The sequence below is a fragment of the Amblyraja radiata genome, chromosome 7 (genome assembly GCF_010909765.2).
Source record: "Amblyraja radiata isolate CabotCenter1 chromosome 7, sAmbRad1.1.pri, whole genome shotgun sequence".
NCBI classification, from domain to species: domain Eukaryota; kingdom Metazoa; phylum Chordata; class Chondrichthyes; order Rajiformes; family Rajidae; genus Amblyraja; species Amblyraja radiata.
The window spans coordinates 64,165,149-64,189,450 of record NC_045962.1 but is presented as its reverse complement, the minus strand read 5'-3'; positions in this window follow the sequence as shown (position 1 = coordinate 64,189,450).

Below are 24,302 nucleotides of genomic sequence, written 5' to 3'. Positions count from 1 at the left end.
CATTCATTCATTTCTTCGACCCATAAAAGTAGCCCATTGTAGGCTTCTTGATAGTGAAAGCGTTCTTGATCTGCACTCATGTACTTTCAAACACCTCTCCGTAGCATTGGAGGCTAGAAATGTAACCTTGACCATCAAGTTACCTATCACTTTAAATCTCCATCCTATTCTCACTCTGATATCCCAGCTTTGGTTCATAGACTGTTGACTAACCCAAGGAGCGGTATCTTCTCTCACTCAAGTCTCATTGTTGAAATCAACAATTTCAAATATACAACCTTTCCAATTAAGATCACAGAACATAGAATATAGATCAGTACAGCATGGGAAAAGATCATTCGTCCCATAATGTCCGTGCCAAACATGATACCAGGTTAAACTAATTTCCTCTGCCTGCACATAATTCATATCTGTCTATTCCCTACATATCCATGTACCTATCTAAAAGCCTCTTAAATTTCCACAATTTTATCTTCCTCTACCACCACACCTGGCAGTACACTCCAGGTACCCACCTCTCTCTGTATTAAATGCTTACCCCATTCATCTCCTTTAAATTTTTCCCCTCTCGCCTTAAGCCTATGTCTTTGATGTTTTCACCCTGGAACAACCCTGTCTGTCCATCTATGCCTTTCAATATATTATATATTTCCATCAGGTCCCTCCTCAACCTCCAATCCGAGTTTGTCCAATTTCTTATAGCTAATACCCTCTAATCCAGGCAACATTCCAGTAAACCTCTTCTGCATTCTCTCATTGCTTCATAAATGGCCAGCCATAAGAAAAGGTCATCAGTGCCTGTGGCAGTTGGAAATTATTAACATAAAATCAGTAAACTATAGCTTTGACAATTTGCCCGGTATTGAGACAGCTAGCAAGTGAAAGGTTATCAACCTATAACATCAGTCCCCGGCATCGAGACAGCTAGCAAGGAAAGGTCATCAACATATAACATCAGTGCCTATGGCAATTGGACATTATTAACATAACAGCAGTAACTCACAGCTTTGACCATTAACTTGGTATTGAGATAGCTAGGAAGTGCACAGTCTGTCAAGAGCAATTACAAATGTGTAATTGTCCCATGAGGTCATTCAGTGTAACCATGCAGACCACTGCAATAAAAGTATGGACAATTTCCTCTTATCGGCAGATAGCCATTCAAAATTGATTGAAGTGCTTGGGGCTGTGCACCACCAATGAATGCACTATGGAAGAAGTCAAAATTATTTTTTTTAGTAGCACATAATCCTCTTAGAGAGATAATGGTTCACAATATCAGTCATTTCAATATGAACAGTTTGTGAAACCAGATGGACTCAAACAAAGCTGGGAAAATGGAGGATAGGAAAGGTTTAGAGGGATATGGGTAAAATATGGGCAGGTGGGACTTGTGTCTCATGGGCATCTTGGTCGGCATAGGCAAGCTGAAGTGCCTGTATCCATTCTATACGACTCTCTGACATAAAATTGACGAAAGCAATGTGGTAGACACTGTTGATCCAGACTTCAGCTTTTAACCTGGTTCTTCATGAGAGATAGACTGGTTTGGAGTTCCAAGAGGTCCAAGGCATGTAGGCAAACTGAACCCAAAACTAATTTTGTGAAAGATGGCAGAGGGTGGTGGTGGCTGGATGATTTCTGAATGGAATTATGTAGCAAGTGGTTGTAATTGTAATTGTAATTAATTTATTAGCCAAGTATGCAAAAACATACAAAGAATTTGATTTGCCATACCATCATACCAAAAACGCAATAAGACACACAACTACATAAAAATTAACATAAACATCCACCACAGCGCACTTTAATGGAAGACAATAACGTATAATCTTCTTCACTCCTTTTCTTTCGCGGTCGAATAATCCTCAGTCGGGGCAATCGAAGCTCCCGCAGTCGGCGATCGAAGCTTCCCGTCGGGGCGATTGAATCTCCTGCTATCGGGGCAGTTGAAGCTCCCGTTGTTGGAGCTCCCAAAGTCGACCCCTAACCCATCGCGAGCTCCACGATGTTAAGTCCGCAGGCTCCCGCGGTTGGAGCTCCCGAAGTCGATCCCCAGCAAAGGGACCGCCAGCTCCACGATGTTAGGCCGCAGTACGGTGGGAGATACGATACAGAAAAAGTTGCATCTCCGTCGAGGAAAGTGATAAAAAAAGTTTCCCCCCACTCACCACATAATACAAAACTAAAGATACACTAAAACATACATTTATGAACCGCATGGATCAGTAATGGGATATTTGTTTATAATCTATCTATATATTACGAAAAGTCTTGTCTTGTTTGGACATCTGTCTGTATGGCTGTGTGTGTGTGACCTCAAGGAACTATGCCAAAATGGTAAACAATAGCGGAAAACGTTTTGCACCACCTTACTCACCATTGACCACTGGTGAGTAAGATTTTGTTCATATTGTGAACGGTGGAATATTGCATTGGGGGAATGGGTTACATTGGAGGAATGGGTGAGTGGTGGAAACGGGTGCGTTGGGGGAACGGGTGAGTGGTGGATTATTGTGTTGGGGAACGGGGCCCAACGGGTCCCACTTTGTCTAGTATATTACTAAAAGTTTTGTATTGTTTACGAGCATGTCTGTGTGTGTGTGATTCAAGATTCAAGATTCAATATTCAAGAGAGTTTATTGTCATGTGTTCCAGATAGGACAATGAAATTCTTGCTTTGCTTCAGCACAACAGAATATAGAAGGCATGAATACAGAACAGATCAGTGTGTCCATATACCATTGTATAAATACATACACACATGAATAAATAAAACAGATAAAGTACAAATAAACAGATAATGGGCTATTATTGAGTGAGCTCAAGGAACTATGCCAAAACGGTACACAATAGCATGATAATGTTTGCACCACCTTATTCATCATTGACCCGTGGTTGTTTGTATCAAGTTTCGTTCAGATTGATGATATATTTCACAAGTTATCTCATTTTTAAATTTACTAAATCCACTTTGAGAATCACTTCAACACTTCAGTGCTGGCAGTTGCAGCTATGATGTCACAATGTGATCTCACAGTCCTCCACCCAACATTTACAACCATGTTGCCAACATAGAACATTTAGTCGTTGTCCTGGCAGCAAGTGCATTAACAGGAGAGGGATGGGCCAGAGGAAGTGGAATTGCTGGAGGAAATAGAGAAGTGCAATTGGATTTTTTTGTTTTAAAGTTGGGGAGGCAGGGGAGTGGTGGAATCTTGCATTGGGGAATGGGTTACATTGGGGGACCAGACCTCCTGTAGGGGCTATGGGTGAGTGGTGGAATATTTCACTGGGGGAACAGGTTGCGTTGGGGGACCAGGCCTCCCGTCTGACAGGGACCCAACGGGTCCCACTTGGTCCAGTCTATATCACTGAAAGTAAGATCTTGACCACTTCCTGTTTTCCTGTTTCATGATTTTTGAAAATACGCTGCTACTTATGGCTGTGATTTTTGGCCATCTTACTCAGTCCCCCTCCGCTGCGCAGAACAAGAGGACTTTTCCCATCTATGAAAAATAAGAGTTATTAATGTTTAATAAATGTTGACATTCTCTCTGCTGCCCCTGCTGGTGGGAGGGGGGAGGGACTATAAAACCTGGAAGTGTTGTGCCTCAGTCTCTGCAAGATGGAGGAAGCAAGAGGGCCACATCTCTCGGTGCTGTGAATAACACTGAACACACGCCCACTCAACTGTATGTGCCCTTAATGTGATTAGAAAATGAAAATGTGGTTGCTTTGAAATGCTGCACTGCAAATGGTTGTTGGTGGTGGTAACTGCTTTGAAATGCTGCACTGCAAATGGTTGTTGGTGGTGGTAGCTGCACAACTTCCTGTTTGCACTCTATATTGATTTTAGATAAAATACTACCACTTACGGCTGTGATTTTTGGCCATCTTACTCATTCCCCCTCTGCTCATCAGGTGCAGAGGAGCCTTCCCATCAGTGTTATTAGTGTTTAAAGAAATGTAGAGAATCTCTATCCTGTCAATCACGCCATGAAAGCTATGCCCCTTCCAGTAGGAGGGGGGAGGGATTATAAAACCTGGAAGTGTGGGTGTGGCTCAGTCTCTGCAAGATGGGGAAGGGAGAGGTCATGACTCTGTCTGAGCTGTGAATCAACTGAACACACTGAATGTCTACTGAACTGTGAGTGTGGCGTTTATGTGGTGTTTTGTGCAGTTTTAGGGTGGTTTTATTGTGGTTTCACCCTGCTTGAAATGGTATGAATCTGCATTTGAATTTGGTGGCCTTGCACCGTGCATGAAATGGTATGAAATTGTATTTGAATTTGGTGGCCTTGCACCCTGCTTGAAATGATATGAAACTGCACTTCAATTTGGTTGTCTTGCACCCTGCTTGAAGTGGTATGAAACCGCACTTGAATTTGATGGCCTTGTATCCTGCTTGAAATGGCATTTAACAGCACTAGCATTTGGTAGCCTTGCACCCTGCTTGAAGTGGTATGAAACTGCACTTGAATTTGGTGGCCTTGTACCCTGCTTGAATTGGTAAGAAACTGCACTTGAATTTGGTGGCCTTGCACCCTGCTTGAAAAGGTAAGAAACTGCATTTGGTGGCCTTGCACCCTGCTTGAATTGGAATTTCAAGGAATAGCCGTGAGTCAACTGTTCGTCCACCAGCCCTGAGTGAGCCGCCAGCACATCAGGCTTGAGTGACTGATCTGTCACCCCAATAATCTATTTGGCCCACAATGCCCATACTAGCCCCCTGGAAACCAGTCCCTTCAGCCCACAATACCCATACTAGTGCTCCAGAACGGGTTGTGTTGGGGGACCAGGCCTCCCGTTGGGGAAACGGATGAGTGGTCGAATATTGCCTTGGGGAATGGGTTGCATTGAGGTACCAGGCCAACGGGTCCCAGTTAGTCTAGTATATATATATATATAAATAACTTGGATAAGAATGGTGCTGTGCTTAGTAAATTTGCAAGCAACACAAACATTAGTGGAGACATAGGTAACAAAGATGCTTGCCTAGAGCAGAACACAAACCGAAAGAGTGGTGACAGATGGAATTTAATCCAGCCAAGTTTGAGGTAATTCACTTTGGGAATTCAAATTCTAATACAGGTGCACAACCTTTTATCCGAAAGCCTTGGGACCAGACACTTTTCGTAATTCGGAATTTGTCGGTCTTCGGAATGGATTTTTTTTAGCGTAGATTTTAATGGCTGGCTCAGTGGTAGAGTGCTCGGCTCATATCCGCAAGGTCGCGAGTTTGCGCCTTGATCCCGTCAGTTCCTCGGTCGCGAGTTTGAGTCTTCAATGTATTTTTTTCTTGCAGAATAAATGTCTGTATGAAATGCAGTGTGTTGAATGAATTCCTGAATTTGTAAATGTGACCGCAGCATTGAATCACCTCTCGCACTCATGTCACCCTAGCGGGGCTTCATGCCCTTAGGCGGCCTAAGGCGACATTTTCACACTCTTATATCCGTGTGCAGCAGAGGCGACGTGCGTTTGGCGCCAAACGTGAGCTTTGGTGTGCAGACGACATCCTGGAAAAAATGTCCGGTTTCTTCCAGGTAGGCGATATACCCTCCCGGGCAATATACCCTCCACTTCTCTTTTATGAAGGGGATTTAGTTCCCCTTTCTTCCAGGACCGACCGGAGGTTCCGCTGTCACCTCTGCGGGCCGCCCTCGGCGAACGCTCACTCAACTTTGTCTTGGGATTCCTACTCTCCCGCGCAATGTATCCTCACCTTCTCTTTTATGAATGGGGATTTAGTTCCCCTTTCTTCGAGGACCGACCGGAGGTTCCGCTGTCACCTCTGCGGGCCGCCCTCGGTGAACGTCCTGTCTCCCTGTCCCTGGGATAGCAGGGGGCGATCAAACAGCACAATACCCCCCTCCCCCTCCAACTCCAGAGGAATCCGCTCCCCGATGGGCCGCTACGGCGACAAGTGGCAGTTCGCCCACAGCCCGAGCTGCACGACCCCAAGAACAAGACGTACCTTGCACACCATCAGCTTCTCCCCATACGGGGAGCGTGTTCCTCTGGAGTAGGAGCGGGGCTGGGCTGGAGTTGCTGATCTGAGATCTCCGTGCTTGCAGTGGGCCTGGGGGTCGGTGTCCCGATGAGGGGGCTGTGGGCGAACTGCCACTTGTCGCCGTAGCGGCCCATCGGGGAGCGGCTTCTGGTGGTCCTGATGTCTCCGGCCAGTTTGCAGTTTTCCTCTGGAGTTGGAACGGGGCTGGGCTGCTGCTGGCTGTGGGTCTCTGGGATCTCCGTGCTTGCAGTGGGCCTGGGGGTCGGTGTCCCGTTGGTCCTGACGTCTCCGGTGATTGGCACTGACCTGCTAGCATCGCCGACATGAAGACAGTGCATAGCCCCCGCGGCGGTGCAATGGGCGGGGAGCTGGAGAGGGGAGGGAAGGGGTCACACACATGGCCGGGAAGCAGAGGGGTGTAGGTGGGGTGAAACTGAAGGCAGCAACAATCTGCTGCTGCTGCCTGCCCGCTGAGTTAAAAGGTTCCCACGCAAGACTCACGATACACTGTGTATCGTGAGTCTACCGTGGGAACTTTTTAACTCAGCGGGCAGGCAGCAGCATATTGTCAATTATTAACCCTCCCGCGCAATATACCCTCACCTTCTCTTTTATGAATGGGGATTTAGTTCCCCTTTCTTCGAGGACCGACCGGAGGTTCCGCTGTCACCTCTGCGGGCCGCCCTCGGTGAACGTTTTCAAGGACCTTTCTTCAAGGACCGAAAAAATGTCCGCTATTCGGAGGTTTTCGTTATTTGGATCTTCGGATAAAAGGTTGTGTACCTGTAGGACATTTGAAATAAATGGCAGACATCGTAGGATATACAGAGAAACTTTTGGGTGCAAGCCCATGTCTCCCTTAAAAGTGGTAACACTGGTGGATAGGATAGTGAATGCAGACTTGGTATGCTTGCCTTCATAAGTTTGGGCATTGTGTACAAGATTTGAGACGTGAATCTCGGTCGGATAAGCACTTGCAGCCAAGTGGCTGGTCCAGTTGAGTTTCTGATCAATGATGATGCCCAGGAGGGCAACTGACAATTAATGCTGTTAAATGTAAACCGTAGTTCTTTATATTCTCTCATGTGGAAGATAATAATTTCCTGGCACTTTTGTGTCAGAATGTCATCTTATGGGTCTGTCCCACTTAGGCGATTTTGTAGGAGACTGCCGGCGACTGTCAATTTGCCAGCAGTCGCCTGAAAAACCGGCAACTGGAACGGCGGCTGTCAGAAGGGAACACACACACATCGTTTCCTTCATTAGCCCGTTATGCAGGCGGGGGACAGGGCAAGCGTGGGGAGCATTGTCTGAGTGAAATTCACACGGTGCAAAGCCAAGGTGATACAGACACACACCGCGATGAACAGGAAGGTTGGCGCTGTAATTAAGAAGGCTAAAGCACAGTGTACGGTAAGTCCTTTAAAGAAAAGGTGGGGGAGAGGGGGGAGAAGTGGGGAGAAGGAGGGAGAAGGAGGGGGAAGGCGTGGAGACAACTTTTGAGAAGCCAGAGATGCACGGCTGTGAAACTCGACGGATATTTAACATTACCGGTCGGTTATCCTTGGTTCTGAAAACTACTGCTTCCGGTTTTTTTTCCAATGAGCCAATGAAATTCACTGGTCAGCACGGCTATAACCTACGAGAACCAATGAGAGCCTTCGACCTCCTGGCAACCCACTAGGACTTCCTGGCGACCCACCTACGGCACAAGAATTCTCGCTACTCTCCATGGTGGCAACCATAATGAGGCCGCGACTAGTTCCCAGAATACGGGGACTCCTCACAACCATGAAGGCGACTCCCGGGCAACCACCCGTGAACATGTGGCGACTGCATAGTCTCCTGCAGTCGCCTAAAAAGTCACCTAAATGGGATTGGCCCATGTAGGCATGAATTCTTCACTTGCTGAGGAGTTAGAATCATAGAGTTACATAGCACAGGAACAGACACTTTGGCCCAATCTGTCCACATTGACTGTTGCCTACCTGAGGTACTCCCAGTTGTGTGTGTTAGTTCCATTTCCCTTTAAATCTAAGGATCTGTCCAAATGTATTTTAAATGTTGTAATTGTACCCACTTCTACACTTATTTTGGCAGCTCATTTCATATACCCGCCACCAACAACTACTTTTACTCTTCCATGTTTGCACCTCGGGTTCCCTTTAAATCTCACCCTTTTATTTTATTCTGAATAAAGTAGGTTTATTCTGTAGTTTTAGATTCCTCTACCCTAGAAAAGAGATTCATGTTTTTATATATCTCTATAAGATCACTCATCAGATGCCAATGCTCCATGGAACAAAAAAAAAACACAGCCTATCCAATCCCTCCTTATTTCACCCCCTCCCCCTCCCCCAAGTTATGATTACATCCTTGTGAATCTTTCTTGGACACTTCCCATCTTAATGACATCCTTCCTATAATCAGGTGAACCGAACTGCACATAGTATTCCAAGTTCGATATCGCCAACATCTTGTGTAACTATTAAAATCAGAAGCAAACCTTCCCACATATGTCCTTACAGTGGAAGGAAGATCATTGATGAAGTAGCTGGAAATGATTGGGCTGAGGATACTGCCCTGAGGAACTCCTGCAGTGATATGCCTAGGAAGGAACTGCAGATCCTGGTTTAAACCGAAGATAGACATAAAGAACTGGAGTAACTCAGCGGGACTGGCAGCATCTCTGGAGAAAATGAATGGGTGATGTTTCAGGCCACAGAAACAAAGAAAAATAGGTACAGGAGTAGGCCATTCGTCCCTTCGAGCCAGCACCGTCATTCAATATAATCATGGCTGATCATCTAAAATCAGTACCCCGTTCCTGCTTTTCCCCCATATCCCTTGATTCCTTTAGCCCTAAGAGCTAAATCTAATCTCTCTTGAAAACATCCAGCGAATATCCACAGAATTCAACAGATTCACAACTCTCTGGGTGACCCTTCTTCAGACTGAAAGTCACAGGAAAGGGAAATGAGAGATATAGATGATGATGCAGAAAGATGTAGAACAATGAATGAAAGATATGCACAAAAGTAACAATGATAAAGGAAACAGGCCATTGTTAGCTGTTTGTTGGGTGAGAATGAGAAGCTGGTGCTACTTGGGTGGGGGAGGGATGGAGAGAGAGGGAATGCAGGGGTTACTTGAAGTTGGAGAAATCAATGTTCATACCACTGGGTTGTAAGCTGCCCAAGCGAAATATGAGATGTTGTTCATCTAATTTGCGTTTAGCCTCACTCTGAGGCCTGGGACAGAAAGGTCAGGTGGGATTGGGAAAGGGAGTTAAAGTGTTTTAGCAACAGCTCCCGGTTGCTAAACATCCAGGTATCACAGGTTGGGGACAACTAACCTCTGACAAAGGCAACCCATCAATTAACCCAGAATAAGAAATGAGAGAATCAGAAATGCTTATATAGATCTGTTAATGTCAGTGCAAAGCACCCAAGTAAATGCTGAGGAAGACTGTTTTAATATGCCACTGAAGTGAATTCTGTAATTCTTGAAGTAGAATGATTAATGGAAGTCAAGCAGTGAATCCACAGACGTATATTACAGCAATGATATCTGTTGAGTCTTCAGAACGAACACAAACAACACCAATGTGGTTAGAAAGATAAGGGAAAATGCAAAACTCAAGTTTATCAAGCAAATGTTAAGCCACTTTTATTTTCATCAGGGAAAAGGTACTGGAACAAAATGTGAAATCATGGATTATGTATGCCTTGTTTCCCCTGAAATTAATCTCTCAGATTCCAGCATATTACGCTCTTTGTGTAGATGAGGAGTCCACAGGGATACATACATTAAAGTGAACAAATCCCCTTTTCTGAAGTAGACATGCATTTGTGACAATGGAGCAGGTTCATCTTCAGCAATACCGATATTAGCTTTTTTCTAATTCCACATTTAAAAAATTAACTTAATAAAAATTCTGTAGTTAATAAGAAGGGGGTTAAGTACTCCCAGATCACTAATAATAATAATAATAATAAATACTTTATTGATCCCCTCAGGGAAATTCAGATGTCCAGAAGCTCCCAACCAACAAACCCACAGATTCAAAACGAACGCAGACAGAAAATACATAGAATACAATGTGGACACTACCTGAGAGCAATAAATACTTAAAAAGACCAATAATTAACAGTTAAAAATTAATAATTGCAAAATGCATCCCCCTACAGCCTAGCGGTCCGAATTATAAAATCTAATGGCTGCAGGGGTGAAGGATCTCCTGAACCGCTCCGTTCTACAGGGCAGGGAGAGGAGCCAGTTGTTGTTCCGAGTGCTCTTTTGACTCTCCAGAATTATATAGAGGGGATGCCCGGGGTTTTCCAGGATGACCTGCACCTTGTGCCTCATACGCCTCTCAAGCACCTCCATCCCAGAGTCTACTCTCCCCTCCAGCACTGAGCTAGCTCGTTTAACCAGTTTGACCAGCTTCCTATTGTTTTTTGCACTAATGCTGTTGCCCCAGCAGACAACAGCGTAGAAAATAACGCTTGCAACCACTGTGTTATAAAACATGTGCAGCATATCCTTACACACATTGAAGGATTTGAGCCTTCTGAGGAAAAAGAGTCTGCTCTGGCCTTTTTTGTAGAGGGAGTCAGAGTTGACAGACCAGTCCAGTTTGTTGTCAAGGTGCACTCCAAGGTATTTATATGTCTGCACCACCTCAATGTCAGCCCCTGCAGCGTTGACCGGCTAAAGGGGGAGCTTGGACCTGCCAAAGTTAACCACCATCTCTTTAGTCTTTGTTGTGTTCAGGGTGAGACAGTTCTCTTCACTCCAGGCACAAAAGGCACTGGTCAAGTTCCTGTATTCCTCCTCCTGCCCGTTCCTTACACATGCCACAATCGCTGTAGCATCTGAGTATTTCTGTACGTGGCATGTGTCAGACTTATAGTTAAAGTCTGCTGTGTACAGGGTGAAGAGGAACGGGGCCAGAACCGTTCCCTGTGGGGCTCCAACATTGCACACCACTGTGCCAGACACACTGTCCCCCAGCTTGACAAACTGTGGTCGACCCGTCAGGTAGTCGTATATCCAGGAGATAAATGTGGAATCCACCCCCATCTTCTTAAGCTTGTCATTCAGAATCAGGGGTTGGATGGTGTTGAACGCACTTGAAAAGTCAAAGAACATAATCCTCACATAGCCACCGGGTTTGTCCAAAAAGGAGTAGATCCGGTGCAGCATGTAGAGGACTGCGTCATCCACCCCAATGTTCTCCTGGTATGCAAACTGTAGTGGATCGAGTGCGTGCTGGACTAGTGGTCTCAGGAGACGAATGAGTAGCCGCTCCATTGTTTTCATGATATGGGATGTAAGGGCCACCGGTCTGTAGTCGTTGATCTCGGTCGGCCGCCCTGCTTTGGGAACCGGCACGAGACATGATGTTTTCCACAGACCTGGTACCCTCCCTGACTGGAGGCTCAGGTTGAAAATGGTCTGGAGCGGCTCCGCCAGCTGAGCCGCACAGTCTTTTAGTAGCCTGGGACATACACCATCAGGGCCAGCTGCTTTACCAGGGCGCAACCTCCTCAGCTCAGCTCTCACCTCGTCCGCCGTGAAGAACAGTTGAGGAGATGCCGGCATAGGAGGTGCTGCAGCTGTGGTGTTGGGGGGGCTGCCTCGTGGAGGTGATGGTGGGGGAGAGGCTGCACCTGTAGAGTAGGGAGGGGATACCAGATCAAACCTGTTATAGAACAGGTTAAACTCATTGGCCTTGTCCACGTCTCCTGACGGCTGGCTTCTCTTCTCCTTGAAGCCAGTGATGTTCTTCATTCCTCTCCACACCTCTTTGATGTTGTTGTACTGCAGTTTCTTCTCCAGCTTCATTTTATAGTCCCCTTTTGCCTGCTTCAAACTCCTTTTCAAGTGGTGCTGTACCCTCTTGATTTTTTCCCGATCACCAACCTTGAAAGCCTCCTTTTTCTTGTTTAGGAGGCTCTTGATGTTGCTTGTAATCCAAGGTTTGTTATTGGGAAAGCAACAAACAGTTCTTACTGGCACAACAACATCCCTACAGAAGTTGATGTAGTCCGTTATGCATCCAGCCATCCTGTCGATGTCCATACAGCTGTTTAATTCCTGTGGCTCCATCAGTACGTCCCAGTCTGTGCATTGAAAGCAGTCCCTCAGTGATTCACTGGCCTCTGGTGTCCACTTTCTGAAAGACCGGGTGGTTGTAAGCTGTCTCAGTACACAGGGTTTGTAAGAAGGCCTTAGATAAACCAGGTTGTGATCTGATTTGCCAAGCGGTGGAAAGGCTAAGACACTATAGGCCTCCTTGACATTGACATAGCACAAGTCCAGTGTCTTATTGTGCCTTGTGGGACAGTCAACATACTGTGAGAAGCCTGACAAGTGGGGGCTGATGTTCACATGATTGAAGTCCCCTGATAAGGCAATGAGTACGTCCGGATGTCGGGTCTGTAATCTCGCGACAGTCTCTTGGATGACGTCACATGCGACTACAGGCTCCGCTCGAGGAGGAATGTAAACAATAATGGCGACGATGTGGGAGAACTCCCTCGGTACATAATAAGGTCTCAGTCCAACCGCCAGGAGCTCAATATCCCGACAACAGATCTTATCTTTCACAGTTATGTGACCTGGATTACACCATCTATTGTTCACAAGCAGAGCAAGTCCCCCACCTTTGATCTTCCCACTCGCCTTCGGGTCTCTATCTGCTCATACCGTAGTGAAGCCGGGGAGATCCACACAGGAATCCGGGATGATGTCCGTCAGCCACGTCTCGGTAAAACACATGAGACTGCACTCACGGTAGACCCGTTAGTTCTTCATAAGGGCCTCCAGCTCCTCACACTTGTTAGGGAATGAGTTGACGTTCCCCATAAGGATCGATGGCAGAAACGGCTTGTATCTCCACCTCCAGGCCCTTAGCCTGGCCCTTAGCCTGGCACCTGCACGGCAACCACGGAACGGCTTCTTAAGCTCAGACGGAATATGGTGTTTTATTCCGTAAGCTGTCCGTCGCCACATAAGGAGATCATCCCTCCTATACGCAACTCTACACATGCTGTGTAAAAATTACTGCACAGCAGCAGCAGCAGCAGCCACCGCACAAAACACACTAAAGCACTAAACAAAACTCTGAGCTACAAGGACTTGTATCCTTGTATCCAAGTCCTGTCCTTGTCCTTCACAAAAACTAAATAAAACTAAATAAAACATTAAACAAAAAAACACTAAAACGCTAAAACACTAAACAAAACTCGGAGCTACAAGGACTTCCTGCCTCTCAGTTCGGCGCATGCGCAAATGCACTAGTCTGTGTCTCTGGATTATTGGATCATAGTCAGAGCAACATTGCACAAATGAACAATTACCCAAACTCCCACTCACCAAAGGTACTCAATCTGCTTGTGTAATTGTAGATACAGTGTATGTAGTGATTGCAGTAATAATAGGTGTTATGCCCCACCACCCTGTTCCTCTGCCTCCTGTCAGGGTAGATCAAACATTGACAGAGCTTTGAAAATGGAAAAAAAGTATGTCCAGTTTTTATTTTGTTAACTATGGAATGGGAGTAATACATTGCTCTATTATTGACCATAAACACAGTGACGTACCTCTAGGATAGGCACAAAATGCTGGAGTAACTCAGCGGGACAGGCAGCATCTCTGGAGAGAAGAAATGGGTGACGTTTCGGGTCGAGACCCTTCTTCAGACCTTCCTGCAATGATGTATCTCTACATGTGTTGTGCTTGTGACTGTTGTCTAACTTAGCGGTTCGCCAAAACAACTTGAGTATGCGCTAGAAAATACATTAAAACTATTAACAGGTTTGGCAATTTTCGCCAACACTGATAATCTTTCCAGTGACTATTTTTAATTAAACTTCTGCATATAATTTTCATATCTCAAGGGGCTATTTTTTCATGATGTCCATTCTGTGAAGTTATCAATGGTGGCCAATACTTGCCCACACGTAAGGGGCTGTCCCACTGTACGAGCTAATTCAAGAGCTCTCTCGAGTTAAAAAAAAAATCAAACTGGTGATAAGCACGTAGAATGTACTTAGCGGGTACGTCGGAACTCGGGACATCTCTTAGCGGCTCGTAACGCTAACGGCCGGTACTCGGGAAACACGGTAAGCTCGTGAAGACTCGTGAAGATTTTTTAACATGTTGAAAAATGTCCAAGAGAGCCCTGAGTACCTACGAGCGGCTATTACCGTAATTCTCCGAGTTTGAATCAGGGGAAACTCGGGGAAACTCTTGAATTAGCTCATACAGTGGGACAGCCCCTTTAACAAAGCTTCCCCTGTAGTAAATAGTATTTACTCAACACTCTAACAGCTGAGCAGATACTAATTACTTCTTACAACACCACTCCTTCTTCTTATCGAGTCCACACACAAGATTAGAAGTTGTTCAGCCAGAGCTGAACACACTTCTCGGCATCTGCACAATGGTGTCTGTCTTGCGGTTCTTGTGCGTCTTGTGCGTGGTGGTGGAAAGATTGGTTGAAACGGGGCCGCGACGTGAACACTCTTTCCTTGGCCCCACAACACCACTAAAGCAGTATTTTGCAAATGCTGATATAAAACAAAAGGACAGAAAATAGTGAGAACTTTCAAAAGAACTCTGAGCATAGAGAAAATTAAAGTTAACATTTCAGAACATTTGAAAAGTGATCAGTCCAAAATATCAACTCTATTTTTCTCTCCACAGATGTTGTCTTACCTCCAGAGAATTTCCAAAAAAATGTTGCTTCTATTGCTGATTACACTCTTGCAAAATTAATGTCTACTAAGGCTTGTTCTGAGAATTTATCGTTAGACTGCACATCGTTCAGTTTTACAAATTGGTATTTTTAACACTGCATGAAGAGTTTAACTATTATTTTCAGTTGGATTAGTTGCTTATTATGGTTCACAATGCAAAACATTAGTGAAAGTGTAAGCCGTTAATACGACCATCTAATTGTGCTATTGAAATATCTAGAATAATGAAGCCTTTACAATATCCTGCAATACTTTTGAGCTTTGCAGAAGCTACTTAAGATATAGATCAAGGATGTGTGGCTTGCTTTTGCTTAATTAACTGCACAGCACATGGAGGCAAAACATTGTTTGTATCTCATTTGTTAAAGGATCATTAGCCTATAATAAAGGAAGTGTTAACAAATTTAGTGTAGAGACTTTACAAAAAGAGCTTCCAGGTAATAATGTTATGGATTTTCTTTTAAAACAATCGATTAGAAAATAACATTTAGTTGAATGGAGTATGCTCATTGTATAATACAAAACTGAAGAAGGGTCTCAACTCGTATCATTACCTATCTATATTTTCCTGAGATGCTGCATGACCGGCTGGGTTACTCCAGCACTTTGTGTCCTTTTGTGTATTAACCAGCATCTGCAGTTCTTTGTTTCTACAATTATTCACATCATTCTCTTTTATAATAGATGTATTTGCTTCTGAAGGCATTATGATGTACCAAGGTTAAGAAAGCACTTTACACACTGCAACAACTTGTAGATTTTGTAGAAGAGCTGGATGATAGTTTTCTAGTCTTAATGACAAGCTTTGCTATGTTTCATCTGTTGAAGGACAATATAGTTATACCTGCTGGTGGAAACTGTTGACTTACCTTAAGTTTCTTAGTTAATGTTACCAATAGCCCGAGAGCTTATTGTGAAAATATTTTCTTCATTTATTAACACTTGGCTCTGGGACAAAGCCATTGGCTTTCTCAGAAGATTACTGGGAAAACTTTTATGTGTTTGATGCTTTCTGGACACGTGCATCAATTAAATGGATCGATTGTGATTGGGCCCTGGGTCAGGAGCTGTGTGAGAGTGGGGATGATTGTCGGTAGGCTTGGTGTGATTGCATGCACTGGGCACAAGAGAACCTTGCCTGACAATCACTTTACTGTGGGAGTTGTCAATGCTCTCTTACACATCAGCCCTTTACCATCAAGCCTTAGATCTTCCTCCTTAACATAACAGGAACAAGATGCACCCTGATACTTCAAGGGATGTTAAAAAAAATAGTATTTTGAAAAATATAGCTCTTTGCAACTGAATGTAGCCTTCCAGGTGATAAATTGGCATGTATTTGTCCAATTTCTGGGCTAAAGTACTCATCTAGTCTTAATGACAAGCTTTGCTATGTTTCATGTGTTGAAGGACAATATAGTTCTTAAAATAATCTGAACAGGACATAAGTAAAGGAATAGGTGACATTTCGGGATGAAACCCTTCTTCAGACTGAGGGTCAGGTGGAGTCAGCCCCTAAGCCTAGACACATGGCCATCGCCCGGTGGGGAATCGCCTCAGCGCAGAGGGAGAAGAGGTGGGAAGAGACAGTAACCCTAAGATTTTTGCCTCCACCACAGTGAGGAGGTGCTTGGAGGATACACTGTGGTGGTGTTAATTTGTGTTTATTGTTGTTTATTATTGTATGATTGTATGTATGACTGCAGGCACGAAATTTTGTTCAGACCGTAAGGTCTGAATGACAATAAAGGTATTCAATTCAATTCAATTCAATTCAATGGGTATCAATACACTGGGTATCTGAACAGGACATAAGTGTATGGTCTGAGTGGTGAATCAAGCCTTCCTCTGTCTGCAAACACCATGATTCAATTCAGCCAATCATCATATCATTACATGCTATTCTCGATGCAAATTCAATGGAGATACTTTTGAGACAACATGTGTTGTAAGTGTTTCTAATTGTTTGAGCTCTAGCTCAAAATTTCCAAGCTTGTGGGGCAACTAGATCTTTGTGGATCGTAAGGATGGGTGGTGCTGAGAATTTCCAAAATGATACATTCCAGGAAGTGGCCACTCCATAGCAGGAGAGCATTCCCAGAAGAGGGTGCAAGCCTTCAAAATATGTAGCACTTTCAACTGATAGTCTACTGGAGATGATAATACTTTGAAGGATACAGAATAGAGCAAGGCAGTAATAAGCAAGGAACTGGAGGAAGTAGTCACTGAAAATATTTAAGAATTTTTTAGATGATGACTTGAATTGCCTTGGAATCGAAGACTATGAACCAACTGTTGGAGGGTTGAATTTATATATCAACTAGACCAAGTGCAGACCCGTTGGGTCTGTTTCCCCAACGGCATTTTGCGGGGGGAGGGGGGGGGAGGGTGAGGGGGGGCTGCGGCATCAAACTCACATTAACCACCTCCAAACACACAGGTGGGGGGAGGGAGGGGTGAGAAGAGGGGAGGGAGGGGAGAGGAGGAGGAGGAAACGGGACAGATTTGGGAGGGAAAGGAGAGCCGGGTAGGGGGTGAGAGAGGGGGATGGGGAGAGAGATGTGGGGGTGGGGGAGGATGGGGAGGTAGGGGAGGAGGGAGGGAGGGAGGGGGAGAGGGGTGGGGGAGAGAGGGGAAAGAGTGGGGAGGGAGAGTGGAGGTGGAAGGGGGAGAGGTGAAAGAGTGGGGAGGGAGGAGGAGAGGGGTAGGGGGAGTGATGGAAGAGGGACAGAGGGGTAGGAGGAAGGGGGCGGGTGGAGAGAGGGAAGGGGGTGGCGTAGAGAGGGATGGGTGGCAGAGGGAGAGGGGTGAGAAGAGGGAAACATAGAACCATAGAAATTAAGTGCAGGAGTAGGCCATTCAGCCCTTCGAGCCTGCACCACCATTCAATATGATCATGGCTGATCATCCAACAGTATCCTGTACCTGCCTTCTCTCCATACCCCCTGATCCCTTTAACCACAAGGGCCACATCTAACTCCCTCTTAAATATAGCCAATGAACTGGCCTCAACTACCTTCTGTGGCAGAGAATTCCAGAAATTCACCACTCTCTGTGTGAAAAATGTTTTTCTCATCTCGGTCCTAAAAGATTTACCCCTTATCCTTAAACTGTGACCCCTTGTTCTGGTCTTCCCCAACATCCGGAACAATATTCCTGCATCGAGCCTGTCCAACTCCTTAAGAATTTTGTACGTTTCTATAAGATCCGCCCTCAATCTTCTAAATTCTAGCATGTACAAGCCGAATCTATCCAGTCTTTCGTCATATGAAAGTCCTGACATCCCAGGAATCAGTCTGGTGAACCTTCTCTGTACTCCCTCTATGGCAACAATGTATTTGAACATTGGGCATTGTGACATCACAAGATTGAACGTTCACCAGGGGCTGGGGCTGGGGCTGCTTCTATGGATGAGATGCCAGGTTTTTTTTTGAAATATTAGGGTGGGGGGGAGAAGGATTTGATTAAAAATGTGTACATAAACACGACGAAATGTAATCAGGAGTTTCTATAAGATCCCCCCTCAATCTTGTAAAATCTAGCGAGTACAAGCCGAGTCTATCCAGTCTTTCTTCATATGTAAGTCCTGACATCCCAGGAATCAGTCTGGTGAACCTTCTCTGTACTCCCTCTATGGCAACAATGTCTTTGAGAATTGGGCATTGTGACATCACACGATGGAACGTTCGCCAGGGGCTGGTGCTCCTGCAAAGGCATATGTAAATGCATCCATTCCGATTGGACATCTGTAATCATCGGGCATTGTGACATCACACGATGGAACGTTCAACAGGGGCTGGGGCTGCTTCTATGGGTGAGAAGCCAGTTTATTTTTGAAATATTGGGGGGGGGGGGGGGGGGGGAGAAGGATTTGACTAAAAACGTGTATTTAAATATGACAAAATGTAATGAGGAGCGGATACTTAGAAAGAAAAGTGAAATCTCTACCGAAATGGAAAAGATGTCGGCGATTCTGCGTCTGGTTTTGGAGTTGCAGGGAATCAAAGGAAGAAAGGCGGCCGGCAGCCGTCCATGTAAATGGATCCATTCCGATTGGACATCTGCGAGTATTGGACATTGTGACATCACACGATGGAACGAATCAAAAGGCAGAAAGGCAGCCGGACGGCAGGCGGCAGGCACACAGTTTTAATATATAACTAGACCAAGTGCAGACCCGTTGGGTCTGTTTACCCAACAGCGTTTGCGGGGGGGGGGGAGGGGGGGCTGCGGCATCACACTCAAATTAACCACCCCCCAAACACAGGTGGGGGGAGGGGGGGGGTGAGAAGAGGGGAGGGAGGGGAGAGGAGGAGGAGGAAATGGGACAGATTTGGGAGGGAAAGGAGAGCGGGGTAGGGGGTGTGAGAGGGGGATGGGGAGAGAGATGTGGGGGAGGGGGGGGATGGGGAGGGAGGGAGGGGGAGAGGGGTGTGGGGAGAGAGGGGAAAGAGTGGGGAGGGAGAGTGGAGGGGGAAGGGGCGAGAGGTGGAAGAATGGAGAGGGAGGAGGAGAGGGGGAGTGATGGAAGAGGGACAAAGGGGTAGGAGGAAGGGGGCGGTGGAGAGAGGGAAGGGGGTGGGGTAAAGAGGGAAGGGGGTGGGGGAGAGAGGGATGGGTGGGAGAGGGAGAGGGGTGAGGAGAGGGAAACATAGAAACAGAAATTAAGTGCAGTAGTAGGCCATTTGGCCCTTCGAGCCTGCACCACCATTCAATATGATCATGGCTGATCATCCAACTCAGTATCCTGTACCTGCCTTCTCTCCATACCCCCTGATCCCTTTAGCCACAAGGGCCACATCTAACTCCCTCTTAAATATAGCCAATGAACTGGCCTCAACTACCTTCTGTGGCAGAGAATTCCTGAGATTCACCTCTCTCTGTGTGAAAAATGTTTTTCTCATCTCTGTCCTAATGGATTCCCCCCTTATCTTTAAACTGTGACCCCTTGTTCTGGACTTCCCCAACATCTGGAACAATCTCCCTGCATCTAGCCTGTCCAACCCCTTAAGAATTTTGTACGTTTCTATAAGATCCGCCCTCAATCTTCTAAATTCTAATGAGTACAAGCCGAGTCTATCCAGTCTTTCTTCATATGAAAGTCCTGACATCCCAGGAATCAGTCTGGTGAACCTTCTCTGTACTCCCACTATGGCAAGAATGTCTTTGAGCATTGGGCATTGTGACATCACACGATGGAATGTTCACCAAGTGCTGGTGCTCCTGCAAAGGCATATGTAAATGAATCCATTCCGATTGGACATCTGTGAGCATCGGGCATTGTGAAATCACATGATGGAACGTTCACCAGGGGCTGGGGCTGGTGCTGCTTCTATGGGTGAGAAGCCAGTTTATTTTTGAAATATTGGGGGGGGGGGTGGAAGGATTTGATTAAAAACGTGTACTTAAACATGACGAAATGTAATGAGGAGCGGATACTTAGAAAGAAAAGTGAAATCTCTACCGAAATGGAAAAGATGTCGGCGATTCTGCGTCTGGTTTTGGAGTTGCAGGGAATCAAAGGAAGAAAGGCGGCCGGCAGCCGTCCATGTAAATGGATCCATTCTGATTGGACATCTGCAAGTATTGGGCATTGTGACATCACACGATGGAACGAATCAAAAGGCAGAAAGGCAGCCGGACGGCAGGCGGCAGCCACAGACTTTTATATATTAATAGATAGATAGATAGATAGATAGATAGATAGATAGATAGATAGATAGATAGATAGATAGATAGAGAGAGAGAGAGATAGAGAGATAGATAGATAGATAGATAGATAGATAGATAGATAGATAGATAGATAGATAGATAGATAGATAGATAGATAGATAGATAGATAGATAGATAGATAGATATATATATGAGCTTCCACTGATCACCGTGGACATGTTGGCTGAATGGCCTGTTTCCATGCTGTGCTCTCTGACAAATTCTGGGATGCTAGATAATAGCAGACTAAAAGACTATGGGGGGGATGCAAAATAGTGAGGTCTGAGCATCGAATATTCCCAGGTTCAGGGAGTTTAGAGAAGGTAGGGATGGAGAAAGCTGAGTTTGCTTGTATGCTTGAAAAAATATGTCTTTGAGGGAGTAAGGGCATAATTGATTTGATCAAAGCTGAGAAGCATGATATTGGGAGCATAACACGTCTACAATGGAAGAAATCTATAGAAAAGTCACAGCTATATGCAAGAATTACTGAGGACATGTTGGAAGACTTTAATTATCCAAATATTGATTGGGGAAACTTAAAGAGAGACATGAATTTACAGGAGAAAATCCTTGACAGGAGAGATGTCAGCTTACTTCACAAGATTCGTTCCGGTGGCGCTATGGAGGCTTGAGTCCAGCGCCAACTAGCTCCGTGCCGAAGAAATTAAAAACGGGAGAAAATCGGGTCTTACCTGCAGCGATCGCGATCTGAACGGCTGCCTGCGTGACGTCATCAGGCGCGCGACTTTATGGTATGGCGCTACAACGTACCCCCCCCCCCCCCGTGGGACACAAAAAAAAGCCAGTAAAGGGAAACCGCAGATGGAAGAGGAAGGCCCTACAGAGGCCTCGGCCTCAGTTACAATGACGGCCCAGGAAGACCCTCCGAAGAAAATGAAACAGAAAAGGTCTGAAATGGAGGATCTTAAAATCTTTCTCGCTGCCGAAATGAAAACCTTTGGAGAGAAGTTTGGAGAGAAGTTTAAAGAGGAACTTGACTCTTTTAAGGTAGATTTTAAAGCAGAAATGCTTTTTACCATTCAACAAATGCTGGAAATCTGGAAGAGGATGAGGGAGGAAGAGATCAAGGGTCAGATGGAAGTGCTGGAAACCAGGCTCGTTTCTGTGGAAACGAAGGTTAAAACGGAGGTGGACCCCATTATCACGTACTTGATCAACATAGAACAGCGATAACCGAACTTGAGAAATGGGCGACGACAAGTGCGGAAACTGTAAGTCGACTCCTTATTGAAAACCAACGCCTCTCCGATATGGTGATCAAATTAAATGATAAGTGTATTGATTTGGAGGGGCGTCAAAGACGTAAGAATCTAAGAATTGTAGGGGTGAAAGAAGGAAGTGAGAAGGAAATGGGCACTCGGGATTTTGTGGCAGACCTATTACAAAAAGCCTTAAAATTGGATCACAAACCTTCACTCGGTCGAGCTCATAGAGCGCAGCGACGTCGTACACAAGATGATGCCCATCCAAGACAAATTATCGTAAAGGTGCAATTGGATCATGAATTTGATGATATAATTAAGAAAATTGTTCGAGGCGGACAGCTCCTTTTTGAAGGTGTGAGATTCAGTATTTACCGAGATTATCTGGCAGAAGTCTTCAAGAAAAGAGCGCTGTTCACTGAGACAAAGAGAATACTGAAGAATGTACCTGATTTGAAATACAGCTTGTTTTACCCCGCAAGACTAAGAGTCTTCTACAAGTCCAAGGAGCACTTTTTTACAGACCATGAAAAAGCACTGGAATATGCCAAAGAAGTCGGTAACATGACCATAGACTGAAGAATTTACATTACTCCTTAGGAGTCAAGCCAGATCTAAAAGGACCTTTAAAGTTCTCTTAAGAGCTTTAAGGACATTCGGAAACCGAAATGGACGGAGGACATTGGATAAAACCGTGATCTTTGTATTTTTGTTTATTAATCAATATTATTATCTGTATATTCATACCTAACTATATATGTAACAACTAATACTTATTAAATATCTATATTACCACTAAAATTATTAACATTAACATTTCTCATAAAAATTTAATACTGTATATGATTGATAACAATGATTAATAATTAATAGTCTTCGATTAACGTAGAAATGAATTACATACTTATATTATATAGGAAGATATGTAAGAGGTAAATTAGATTACGTCATTAAAAAAGTTTAACGGTTTTTCTCTTTATTTTTCGATTTAAATTTAAATTTATAGATTTAGCGAAAAAATTAATATGATATGTAGAGAATAATAATGTTGTGAATTTTTGCTGTTTTTGAACTTTTCTGCAGGGTTGCGTGCTTATGTATGTATACATATGGGTATATATATATATATATATATATATATATATATATATGTGTATATTGTGTGTGTGTATGTATGGGTATGCAAATAAGTTTGTTACTCCCAAAGAAGTTATTTGAATGTTAGAAATAATCTTTTTTTTTTTTTCTTCGGGCACGGAGCTGGAAATTTTTTTTTTACAAAGGCTACGGAAGTCTTTAGAATTCTAGCCACGTTAGTGTGGCTATCACTAACTACACTAATTGTAGATGTAGTTCTTTTTCTTTCACCCTATACTAACCAACTCTATCACTTTTTTCACTTTAAATATTTTTATAACTTAATGTCTGAATGGAAAAATAAGACTGATACAAGGAGATGTGTTCGGAAGAGCGATGTATATGATTTTAAATTCATCTATTTGAGGTTCGGGAGCAGGGTCAGGTTCTATGTGTTGTACCTTCTGCTCGGTTATAGACCACCTTAGAAACAATATGCAAGATGTTAATATGACAAGAGGGGGTCAGGGAATAACATTTTGTAGTTGGAATGTCAAGGGAATCAATGAACCAATTAAGAGAGGTAAAGTGTTGGCACATCTAAATTTAATCAAAACAGATATAATATTTCTTCAAGAAACACACCTTAAAAAGGAATCTCAACATAGACTTAAAGCTAGGTGGATCGCTGAATCATATCATTCCTCCTTTTCCCATAAGTCCAGAGGAGTTGCAATACTAATTCGTAAAGGAATACCTTTTAAGAACTCTTCAACAATAGTGGATATTGATGGTAGATATATTATATTAGTTGGAGAGTTAAATGGAGAAAAAGTGATTCTTCTTAATGTTTATGGGCCTAATTTTGATAACCCCAAGTTTTTTAATAAAACATTTAATAAAATTCCTGAATTTACACAATATAAATTAATAATTGGAGGAGACTTCAATTGTACATTAGATCCATACTTAGATAGATCATCAAGGCAAAAAAAAGTAAAATCTCAATCAAGTGTATTTCTAAATTCATTTATTAATACCACTAATATTAAGGATGTCTGGAGAATAGAAAACCCAACTGGACGGGAATATTCATTTTACTCACCAGTACACAAAACATACTCAAGAATAGATTATTTTTTAGTTGACTCTACGTTTATCCCATTTATTTATAATTCAAAATACCATAACATTATAATCTCAGATCACGCACCTGTAACATTCATGATTAAATTAAATGGAATGTCCGAGAAACAAGCATATTGGAGATTTAACCCACAAATTTTGAACGAAAGATCATGCCAGGAATATATTATTAAACAGATTCAAATATTTTTTGAGGTAAATGACAACCCTGACACACCTACTTCTCTTATGTGGGAAACGTTTAAAGCGTATGTTCGAGGTACATTAATCTCTGCTCAAGCATTTTATAATAAAGAGAACAGGATTAAGCAACAAACATTGGAAAGTGAAATCAAGCAACTAGATATAGAAAATGCG